The sequence below is a fragment of the Orbicella franksi genome, chromosome 7 (genome assembly GCF_964199315.1).
Source record: "Orbicella franksi chromosome 7, jaOrbFran1.1, whole genome shotgun sequence".
NCBI lineage: Eukaryota > Metazoa > Cnidaria > Anthozoa > Scleractinia > Merulinidae > Orbicella > Orbicella franksi.
Window position 1 is genome coordinate 20,431,052 of NC_138151.1, and position 12,784 is coordinate 20,443,835.

The following is a 12,784-nucleotide window of genomic DNA, read 5'->3' on the forward strand; positions in this document are numbered from 1 at the left end:
CTGGCCCATGAAGACGGCTATAAGTGATTTATGTTGTCGAATCTTGTAGATTTTGGTATGGGTATAGTGGGATCATCAATATGTTTCTTGTATTTCCTTGTCCTCGCTGTCACTTTAATTCATGACACAACAAAATCAAAAGAATCAAAAAGATTATGAGTCAATGGGAAACAAATAAATAACTGACATAAATAAATGACAATGCAAATAAAAAAACCTACATCTTGATGTATTGAAAAGACTATAGATCTCATATCATGTTAATCCTTATAAATAATTCAAAGCAAAAATGACAAGCATTGCAAATTTATACTTGTTGCATTGTGCTGACTGGGTGTTGAAACACGTGGGCTCTCAAAATAGACTTGGTGGACTAATACAACAAGCTTAAGCTTATTTCGCAGAATTTATCTCGTTTCCTCAGGTCGATCTGAAACCTTTTAGGTGAATTTCGGCTTTTGGGGTTTTTAAAGAGCACACAATGCATTGCTTCGTTTGATTTACTTACAATTACAGCTTATCATAACAGAAAATCCCTATAAAATTGGATTGCTTACCTTTGCAGTGAACTTGATTTAAGTGCCTCACGATCCTTTGTTATCTTGACAACTGTCGGGAACAGATCAACCAGTTAAAGTACGTTTCATTTTCCTCCTTGATTTCTTCGTAAAAAGTTTGTGTAGTTTTTTCCTTTTGAAGCAAGACCCATCTTTCAAAAGACCACCAAAACAGCGTTGAAAGGGAAACACACTTGCCGTCGAAAGCGACTGGTCCGGCAACCTCGTTGCCAGTCTCTCTCTCCTTCTTCTCCAGTTTCCATTCTCTCCTCAACTGATCAACTGAACCAATCACAGCACGCGAATTTTCACGTGACTGCCCTCGTGACTGAACGTGACAAAGATCGCGTTGTTCATTCTCTTTTGGCGCCCATCTTTGAATTCAGGGTTAACGGTTGATCGCTCGTGCGTTTTAGTAGATTTCACTTCCAAAATTATATCAAAATGGTTTTTGCTGCGGTCCTGTGACCAGAAGAAAACAGCGTGAGTGTCATTATCGAGAAACAAGTTATTCTTGGCGAAGATTTGGAGCTAAAAGAAAGTCTTACTGTGGATGTTTCAACGGGGAAAAATTCAAAGGGCAGATTAGCCGTATACAAAATTATTTGGTGAGTAATCGAATTCAAGTAACCTTATATTATGCAAAGTAAATTCTTGTATTTGGACTAAAGCTTTTGAATGAACTTTATCATCGCGAATCATACACGAGTGGGCCACTCAGTCATGGCATGAAATGAATAGGCCCTTTGCAGCTGGGGTCACGTGACCAAATTTTTCCTAAAAAATTTTTGTATTATGGGCTATAACTAAAAGAATGCCAGAAATGGAAAGAGCGCATCAAAAATACCAAAATGCCCAAGTTTGAGGCCCCAGGCAAAAACGAGTAAGTTTATACCATAGTTTGAATTTTCGGAAAATTTAGAGGATTCGTATGGAAAATGTTGCTGGAGAGCAAGGTCTTGCTCTCCAGCAACATTTTTCCATACAAATCTTCTTATTCTTTCAAAAATTCAGACCATCATAAAATCTCATTCTCTGATGATGGGGGCCTCAAACTTGGCCATTTTGATATTTTCGACATGCTTTTTCCATTTCTGGCATTCGTTAAGTTATAGCCCATAATTTTATGAAAAATAGGTCACGTGATGGCTTAGCTGCAAAGGGCCTATTCTGGCTAAAGCAAAGTTGAAACAATTTAGGTTGCCCAAAGTGCGCGCCTAAACGATTTGATTTGTGAATAACAAGTCGTTTCTCTCGCCTCACTTGTTCAAACGAAATAAATATAGCAGTTCTCTCTGATCCCAGTCAATTAGTTCTTGACAAAAACTCCAACAAGGCAGCCACGGTGTGCATAGTTTGATATATCTCCTGTGTGTTTCAGCCTGACTGTATGACAATCCGTGTTGATCATCAATTTTTGTCCATCCGTATATTCTTTTGTGTTCACTCTATTATTTAAATGTTCCTTTAATATTTTAAGTGTCTTTTTTAATATTTCTAAAGTCTAAATTTGGCTAAAAACCGTGATATACATCCTCCAATTTGAGAGTTGTCGATACACTTATAGAAGAAGGAAAACCTTGATTTAATCTACTGTAAGCTCAAGATTTATGTAACATGTTTATCAATAGTAGAGAAGCACCTTCACAGTTTCAAGTCTTCTCCTTTAACATTTCAACCAGCTTACAGTCAGGCCTTAATTAGCTGCATGTATTAAACTGTGAGCACACAAATATTTGGATCTCAGTCTTACAGTACCTCATATATATAGCAATGTAATGTATTTTTTAATTTTGTTTTAGGTGTCATACAACAAAGATGAAGATGAAGAGGCTAGCTGCTGACACCCTAATTAGAGGGCAACAAAAGAAGCTGCGGAATCAACAGAAATGACTGAACAGCAGCTAAGTTTGCCCGAACTCAGCCTTTTTTAATTTTGTGAATTGTCTCAGTTTTGTTCTTATCATTGATTCCTTACATTCATGAAAATCCAGATTTGTTCCACATAATAACAATAATTTAAGCTAAAATCTTGTGTATGGAAAATTGTTGGATTTGTAAACCAAAAAAGTAAGTAAATTATCTGAAAAAGCTCTCTTTTTATCAAACACGTAAAAGTTTGACCTTCATATCTGTTTTCAGTTTTACTTTTGATTCTTGATGTAATGAAAAAGGAACAGGATAATTTTTCTTATCTTTAAATTCATGAAAGCCAATGTAATAAACCATTGATTTAAAACCTGTTTGATGTGATGGTTAGTGACTTTATTTGTTATTTTAATGCTGGGCATTAATCATCAAAATTTTGTCTGACCTACAAATGATACAAAATTCCCAGTTTTTCTCAGATTGTCCAAAAAATTCCAACCTATTCTCAAAAAATCCTACAAATTCCAAGATATTCTCAGAAATTACTAGGAATTTTAAGGAATTTTCAAGGTGAGTATATTTCAGTTGGAATTCCTAGGAATTCCTAGGAATTCCAAATCAGCTCTATGTAAACTTGGAATTCCTAGGAATTCCTAGGAATTCCGAGTCCGAATTACCATGAAAATTCACACCTTAGATTCCTAGGAATTCCTAGGAATTTTTTCCTAGGAATTCTTAGGAAATTCCTAGGAATTCCTAGGAATTCTTAAAGTTATCTCACAAGGGTAGAAGCCTTCACAAAGTAATATCAGTTGCTAACAATTTTTTTGTGGCTGATTTAAACCTTGTAATAAATCATACTGAACTGGCCCAAGTTTAATATACATTTTGTTGCATTTAGCTCACATGTTTTCAGTTTAAAGGAGAAGGTCACTCCAAAAAGCTTACTCTTTTTGTCTTCACTTATAGCAAGTGAATATTTAGCATTTCCACTCACCAAAGGTTCAGCCTTTGAAGTGCCTGCTATCCTTAAGAAATTCATCTCGAAATTAAGAAGCGACTTCGGAGGCCACCATTTTACAACTGTCTTGGTAGCCTGAGGCTGTGTTTATGTGACTTCATTCCGTCCAACTTGAAATTGGTGGGAAGGAGAAGAACCTGCAACTGACTTGGCATCTGTCACAAGGTCAGCAAAATCTTTTTTTTTTCCAAGCGATTATCCTCTTCACTATCTTCAATGCTATTATTTTGGAGTTTAGAGCATGTTTAGCTCAAAATAATATGTCTCAAGAGCAGCCATAACCCAGAGTGGTAGTCAAAAGGCTTGTCGCAAGCCATCAGGACAAAATCTGTCAGACAGAATGATGTCATGAAAACTTGGCCTGGGTGCTTCTTTGGAGGCGAACTTCATAAGGAAAACCTGCACTTCAGACACTGAAACTTCTGTGAGTGGCTAACCTCAGTGTAAGGTTTTCATTAGCGTTGACATAAAATTTATGTTTTTTGGAGTGACCTTCTCCTTTAAAATACACACATTAAGACTTAACTCAGTAGCAAGGTACCTCTTGTATGACCAGTAACAGTATACATGTATCCAAAAAATAAAATATATATTGTCCAAACTCAGTCATGTTAGTAGTGTTAGTGTCTAATGAGTTCCTGCAAAGAGATAATTATACAATCATTCTAGCAACTCTCCTCAATATTCTGGGAGTCTCCCACCTACCGTTTAGATCATCCATCCCAGATACAAGGGACCATGGACTCCTGGGGACAGTGCTTTAAAGTGCTATTATGATGAAATTTGTGGATGTCCTCCATAATATGAGCATAACAGTTTTGTTACCATGGCAACATACTGGGTTTCGACCTTCCCTGATGATTATAGGCTTTTCTGGCCACCTTTGGCTTTCCATTTTGATATTTGCTAATAGTGCCTCATCAGCATGATCTAGGAAGCATATTAACATGCAAGGTCAAAGTCATAGCCTTGTTTAACGTTTTTCAAGCTGAAAATCAGTGAATTAGTGAAATCAGGTTAGAGGGGACTGGAAAAGAGCAAGTTGCCATGGGAAAATACAGGCTGTATATAATTTTTATAGCCATAGGTGTGTTTCCTGTAGTTCTAACTATAAGCCTACCAACCTGATGTAATATTGGGTCAAGTGTATGACAACATCAGTCACCTCATTTGCATATTTCTAGTTTTCAAACCTACATATCTTTGAAACTGATGCAGATATTTGCAAAAGGTAAACAGCATTTTTAACCTTTTGTGGAATTCTATGTGATACACCTGAAAATTCTGACTCAAGGGGTAAAAATTTAAGGATAGAAGCACTTTAAAGCATTGAGTTGAATTTATGCTGTTGGCAAAATTTTACTGTAAGGTGTCAAAAGGAATTTGGAGGGCAATTTGGTGTGGTTATTGAATTGACAGACGTTGGTTCTGTTATTATTGTCATTATCTTCTATATTTTTGAGGCAGAATGGTTGTTGGCAAAAGCAAAACTGGCAATATGCTCACTGACCTGTGTTTAGATGTTTTTAGGTTTTTGTCTCTGACAGTGAAGGTCAATTTGAGTAGTTACACTGTCTTTACAATAGAACATATGGATATTAATAGTATAGTTATATTTCAATATCCTCATACTAAAATTATAGTAATTTTATGGCTCAATTTCTACCTCTGCTTTAATTTGTTTAAACCAGTTTATTTTTTTTAAATCAATTTAATTTCATCAAAGGGGAAGGGGGAATCTGAGAGCAACAATAAATTAGACCAACAAATATAAGGACATTTGCAATGGTTGCTCTCATGGCCTAGTGGAGATGAAGTGGACCAAAAAGTCAGAGATCTGATGTTTGAATCTAGGTCTGTCTGTACAAAGATTGTATTGTAGTATAGGAGTATTATAGTAAGTTATCACTTATGTTGGGGGGTTGATATGGGATCCTGGCTGTACTGTTGTAGGGTAGGAATAGGGACTGAGGGGTGGGTGGTGTGCTTGTGATCCTTTTTAGAAACCACTCTAAAAGTGAAAACAAACTGATTTCAATTGAAAAATTTACAGCACAGGTAAAAATGATACATTATATCTTGTTTTTATAGGTGGTAAATGAGCAAATACCCTTATGATCAAGAGACCTGTCCAAGTGTGATTTTTTTTACTGATAACGAAAATCATAATAAAGATGCAAAGCCACCTTGGTGTGATTTCTTCCTTGACAGTGAAGTGCAACCTAACCAAAAGTTGCATTCTGTAAGAGGTTTACCAAAATTAAATGAAAAATTAAACTACACCAGTTTGTATTAATTTTATAAGTACTCCTCTCTCCAAAATATATTTGGTATGTTGTCGTACCTGTACTGGCACGAATATAATGTAGCAATTTTATGGGAAATGTTTCCATTCAAAAAATATGCAGCTCAGACACAAAAACAATAATTCTTATTTCTGTGGTGTTTTCTTTGGTGTGAAAGTGTAAAAACAGATTCTATTACCCTACATGTAAGTTGAAGAATATAGGAGCTCCTCTGCAAAAGTTTGTTGTTGTTTTTTTTTCGTTCATTTTTTTTGTTGAACATTTATATTTTCCTATAAGCAGTTTCTTCACAACACATTGTAAGATAATAACTAGCCATAAAAAGAACGTTTTTGTCTCAGAGATCATTTTCAAGATTAAAAAAAAGTGATTTTCATTTATATTTTTTATTTTCTTTGGGCAGAGACGTGTTGAGAATTTCCCTAAAAATATCACAAGGTACAAAGGAAGGGGCAAAAATAAAAGTTGTTTTCATTATCAAATTGAGTCTCTCTCTGAAGCTACAAAGTATGGTTATTTTATACTGTTGTGGATAACGTTAGGCCCATTTTAATTCAAAACACAAATGGGAACTTACATTGATAATCACACAAGGAGAGGCGGGGGAGGTATTCTACATAGTTTTAAATGGGGAAGCTCCACCTCAAGGTCCAACCCCTTGATACTGTATCCCTTTTCTAAACCCTTAGAAAGTAGTTTTAAAATATCTTTTTGAACAATATATCAGAATCCCCTCATTCTGGCTCATGACAGTAAATGAGAGATTATCAACAACATTTTAGAGCTAGAAGAAGGGAAATCCCTAAAAGAAAGATTTCCGTACCCTTTCATTATACACCTGAATTCAAATTATCAGAAATCCCTTACCCTTGAATAGTTGTATCTGAAGCCTGAAAACTTTTGAGCAGAGCTTCCCGATATATGTCATCACATGGAGTCCTCCCACATACACAATCCAGGAACTCTTGACAAGTTGCGATGAAGCTGCCTTTAAGACTCTGATCAGGCAGCTTCTTCAGTTTTTGAGTACAAACTTGTTACTCTCAGTCAACTTCTAGTATGGAACCTTTTCTTTTCTGGTCTGGTCCAAGTTCACAGACACTACTAGCTAGCAATCACTTTCACAACACTAACACTAGCAATGTCAGTCGCAGTCTGGTTGTTCAGTTTCACCGTACCATGTTTCATGGTCACTCATCATTGTCAGACATGAGTTCATAATAGCTTGTAACATTCATCAGCCTGGTAGTGTCATTGTTGCTATTACCTGTTCCCAGACTTCCTTTTATGGCTGGGTGTTGGGGCATGATATCTCATTACTGTTTGCAAACAGTTTGTTAAGATCGCACATTGAAAGCGTGATGAATCAAAATAATTGAACTCTATGAGAGAGAATTGTCAGAATTGCTAGGGTTCTCTCACTCCCTGGAACTGAAATGTCTTGATATAAGCTTATATAGAGAAAGCAGACTGAAAATAGGGCAAAATGTCTAACCTTTCAAAATAAGTTGCAAAGACATTTGATAGTTAGGGATTAAAAGATAGGGAACTTGGTCTGTAAACAAGGCAATTGAAAGGAATCGAAGCAATTTAAGGTGCATGCTTGACCTCACAGGATCGGGGGGGGGGGGTGTATTGAAACTTTATAGTGTCACTGACATTTAACACTGTTGAAAAAGAAAAAGAAATTACATCATAACTGAAAAAAAAAAACCCACTACATGCCCCGATTACTGAATCGCCCATAAAAATATCCTCTTGTTTATATTTAAGGGGTTCACGGCCTGCTTATGTGCATGTTAAAGGAAGCGTTTACCATTATTAAGGGATTACCAAGGGAAACGTTAAGATATCTCGTTTAAGGTTCTTAACAAATCGTAACAGAATTTATAATGCCAGTTTGAGTCACAAGCAAGAACAAGAATTTGAGTTAGTGTCGATTGGCAAGAAAGTTCCGCCCCGTTGTGTGTGTGGATCTTTACAGTGTGATACGATTAACAGCTCTCCATTACTCTCCAGTGTTTGTCAATGGTAAATTTCAAAAAATGGGCTTCTGTTAAATAGGTTCTCCCTCGGGTAGAAAACTGACATTGCGCTTTTCTCTCAGTGTAATGCCTACCTAAGAGAATAGGATATTTGAATTAAGTGCAACTTACCTAGAATTCATTATTTCCACGTAAACGATGACTCCTGTGGAATTCAGCTAAGAAGGAACGACGACATTTCGTAAAAACATACGCCTTCAAAACAGCGTCTTTTTGAATAAATAATTGTTCTGTTTCTCAAACAAACGATATGGCGAGGAAGAAGATAAAATTTTGTTTATCATGGCCAAATAAAACGTTAGAAATATCCCGCCGATTGCGAAATATTGCTGTTTTACTTACAGGGAGAACGATTATGTCGCAGTCAAATTTTATTTTGCCGCACAGCCCGCTTTTTTACCGGATGTGACGTCACTTTTTGTTGGATGATCCAAACACAAAACAAGAAGATCTGTTAGATCTTAAAACCGCGCTTTTAAAATTTAACTGTTTTCTTAGCACCACAGTCGCAACGCAGTGCACATTCGAAAGTAATCCTTGATGATTCATTGATTACTGTAGACATCACATCACTTGATCAACACAGACTGTACTATTGCACCATCAGTCGTAGCCGTTGCGAAATCTCCGATGACGTAATAGTGTTAATCTGGAACTTTCTTTGGGATATGTATGGGCATGAAGATACCAACACTATTAACAACAGCTTTCTTTCTTAAAAGTCAAGTTTAAATTTAATTTTTTCCTTGAGTAAAGGGCTAGCAAAGAAGTCACACGAGTCACATAATTCAAGAATTGCGCTATCGACGGCTATCTTTAGTACGGTGGTTATTTCCCTACCAATGACGTAATCATTGCATGTCCTGACATGTTCTTTGCTTGGCTTGCAAATATTTCATTTTCCTTCCGATCTATGAACTCGCTGCGATGAAACAGCCAAAGAATTTACTTCATTTGCCTAAAACCACAAGAAATACTCGCAAACTTGCAAATAAATTAATGACCGTCGCTTCTGGCGAAATAAACTTCCAAAGTAAACACGATCTTATTAGTAACGTAGCGAAAGTGAAAGCTGCAACGTCAGCGCATTCCATGGATGACGTAATACCTTTTTTTAGCGTATTTATTATTCCCTTTGAATCCAACGCTTCGATAAAACCAAAAGAAGATATATTTTACCCACAACAAAGGAAACAATATCCGTAAAATTATCCGTGTATTAATGTTTTAACAGCTTCTGGCGGAAAAAACATCACACGTTGCGTGACTCGGAATTTGGCCGAGCGGAGGTCTGCGTCTGGTCACCGACAAAAAAAAAAAAAACAAGAAGATCTGTTAGATCTTATAACCGCGCTTTTAAAATTTAACTGTTTTCTTAGCACTACAGTCGCAACGCAGTGTACATTCCAAAAGCAATCCTTGATGATTCATTGATTACTGTAGACACCACATTACTTGATCAACACAAACTGTATTATTGCACCATCAGTCGTAACCGGTGTGAAATCTCCGATGACGTAATAGTCTTAATCTGGAACTTTCTTCGGGATATGTATGTGCATGAAGATACGAACACTATTAACAACAGCTTTCTTTCCTTAAAATCACGATTAAATTAAATTGTTTTTTCCCTTGAGTAAAGGGCTAGCAAAGAAGTCACACAAGTCACATAATTCAAGAATTGCGTTATCCACGGCTTTCTTTAGTACGGTGGTTATTTCCCTACCAATGACGTAATCCTTGCACGTTCTGACAAGTTCGTTGCTTGGCTTGCAAATATTTAATTTTCCTTCCGATCTATGAACTGGCTGCGATGAAACCGTCAAAGGATTTACTTCATTTGCGTAAAACCACAAGAAATACTCACAAAATTACAAATAAATTAATGACCGTCGCTTCTGCCGAAATAAACTTGCAAAGTAAACACGATCGTATTTGTCACGTAGCGAAAGTGAAAGCTGCAACGTCAGCGCATTCCATGGCTGACGTAATACCTTTTTTTAGCATATTTATTATTCCCATTAAATCCAACGCTTTGATAAAACGAAAAGAAAATATATTTTACCCACAAAAAAGAAAACAATATCCGTAAAATTGTCCGTGTATTTATGTTTTAACAGCTTCTGGCGGAAAAACATCACACGTTGCGTGACTCAAAGTTTGGCCGAGCGGAGGTCTGCGTCTGGTCACCGACAAAAAAAAAAAAAATAAACCACGGGTAAACCTAGAACCGCGCTCGGCCCATGGCCGCGCGGTTAATAAACCACGGGTAAACCTAGAACCGCGCTCGGCCCATGGCCGCGCGGTTAAAAAGTGCCAGGCGTCGCAGAGTGTTCTCCCCCGCCCCTGGTGAGGCCCCAAAGGGTAGGGTTTTTCATAAATAGGGTGTCGATTTTGGCCATTTTGGCTATAAATTGGGTATGGTTTTAGCACTCTAGTCTTGAATTGGGTATGTTTCTTAGCAGAAGCTACTTTTTCATTTGGGACCAAATGATTGTCGTCGTTCGGTCATACTGAAAAGATTGCACCAGTCCAAAAAATTAATGGGTGGCTTTTTCATTATCAATATTGAAATGAGAAAATCTTGCCAAATCTAATGATCGGCGCGCGCGGGGTAGGGGATTTGCCCTCGGCCCCTGGTAATTGGCCCAGGGGGGTACTTCCAGAAAAGTTGAGTGGGGGTGTGCGGCCCACTTCCCAAAACCCTTACCCTCTTTCTGACCAAAATCTGCGTTTTTTGCTACCCTATTTATGACCTGACCAAAAATTCGATAGCCTATTTTTGACCGTTGCGGCTGACACAGTTGCCCTAAACATACGTTATGAAGGGCTTTTGTTGAAGGTCTTATTGATAATGATGAAAAAGTAGCTTCTGCTAAGAAACATACCCAATTCAAGACTAGAGTGCCAAAACCATACCCAATTTATAGCCAAAATGGCCAAAATCGATACCCTATTTATGAAAAACCCTACCCTTTGGGGCCTCACATACAGATACCTATATAGCCCAGATAAGGGAGTACCCCCTTCCCGGGTAATTGGTCACGTTACAACTTGTGTGACATTTTGACGAAGCTGGTGCAGCTTTCGTTGTATAAACGGTCCGATAAACGGATGCCGAAGTTTATTTTATGCGCTGTGCAAGATACTAAAAGACAAGTATCAAGCATAAAACAGAAGTAAAGCCCATCATTCATCGCAAAACATAGTTCCATTCAAGCGTGTCGTGTTCATTCAGGTTCATTTCCCAGCGATGCAACCGGCAAGTGTGTGTTGTTGTTGTTTTTCAAATTCGGGCATATAGCCCTCAAGCTCCCAGTAGTCTTGGCAGTAGTACAGGATTCAGTTGCCATTAAACGGTAAATGAAAACTTACGATTTTCTTCTTCTCCTAGTGCTACCTGTGCGGCAGAATTTATTGAAGGGTCAGGACGACGGCTACGGTTAATTTCTGCAGACCGACGCCATTATTTACTTTTGGAGTCTCGCAAGTCTTGAGAATTGATCAACTTTAACGCAACCTTCACCTCAAAACTGGATCTAGAGTGTACACAAGTATTAAAGGAAGCTATTTGCCACTACTCAGAAGGTCAACAAACGAACCTGAACGGAAGAAGATTATTTTCACCGGGTGCTAGGGTTATGCAAATGAGCTTTGACACGAGCAATAGCTATGTAAACACACTGACTGTGGCAGATTTTAATCTGTTCTCGCGTGCAATCCAAGGAGATACTGACCGGTTTGAACTTATAGAACGGTTGATTAAGGTATGAAATTTACTGTGATGTGCTTTTTAGGCTTCATTTAGACCCAACTTTTGAGATTTTCCCCGTCAAATTTGCCTAAATTTAAGTAGGTGATCAAAGGGGTTCGGAGTAGGGTGTCTTCCAGCCTCGCTGGTAAGCTTAGAATTTTTCGAAAAGTTTCCATATTTCGTCAGTCAAAGTAATGAATATACCTTAAAATTCGTATGAAAACGAAATTCCGTGAGCCGCATTTTAGGCGACGTAGCACGCTTCACAAAATCGGTGAATTTTACCTTTCTGATCACGGTCGGCAACCTCAGTTCGGCCAAAATTCAATTTTGGCTCGTAGCAAAGCAAAAATACGGAATTGGAAAATAATAAATTGCTTTTTTATATATATGTGTCAAACCTTTTTTACTGACAGAAAATGAAGGAAAATTATTTTCGGTCCCGAAGTCGAGTGGACCGCTTTTAGCGGGCTGCCACTTTTAAAAATGCTGGACAAACTTATTGGAACCTTGATATACATTATTTATTCTGGCTTTAGCAATAATCACATCTTGTAAGGCGTTTTCTAAGCATTTGGTAAGCCAGTTCATATATAATATATGTATCATAAATTGTTCAATATTCTTTAGCTTCTCCTTCCACCATTCTATGTCCAAGGCAATTTGCTCATTAAAAATTCTCAGTTACTTCCAATTTATAGCCAGGACATTCCCAAGTCTGTTCACAACAAAGAGTAGTTGTTTTACATTGCACTTCATAAACTGAAGTAGATATGACTCTTGTTTACTTTTAAACCAGTGTCAAACATTTTGCATATTGATTTTATAAAGCAATCTTTCAGGGTCTCACCATCCATAACAATGACATTCTTGGCTTCAATGATTCATGGAGATTGCTCTTACTTGGGTCTGTAACCAGCTCAGCTGGGAAGCCCCCAAAATTTCCGTTATCTCTTGAACAAAAAGAAAGCATTTTGTTATTTGCACCTTCGTCTATCCTGTTGATGCATTATTTCAATGTACTTGTCTTTTACTAGTTGCCATCTTTCATGGCATGTGGCTGATAGTCTTTGTTACACTGCGGTACACTTCTTTGATAATTTTACTGGTCATTTCCCTAATGAATCAGCTTTGTGATTGCGTCCTACCCTGTAACACATTGATGCTCTCACTGTACCGAACCCTTGTTTGTACCATTCTTGGCGAGTAGATTGAGGTCTTGTTTGATACTC

The 12,784-nt window shown here is 37.5% G+C and overlaps 1 protein-coding gene across 1 annotated transcript in view; it reads left to right on the forward strand.

Moving 5' to 3' along the window:
* Positions 1 to 12,784, forward strand: part of LOC145492311 (fibroblast growth factor receptor 1-like) — a 73,625-nt gene that overhangs the window by 43,607 nt on the left and 17,234 nt on the right. The gene's annotated exons all lie outside the window — the stretch shown is intronic.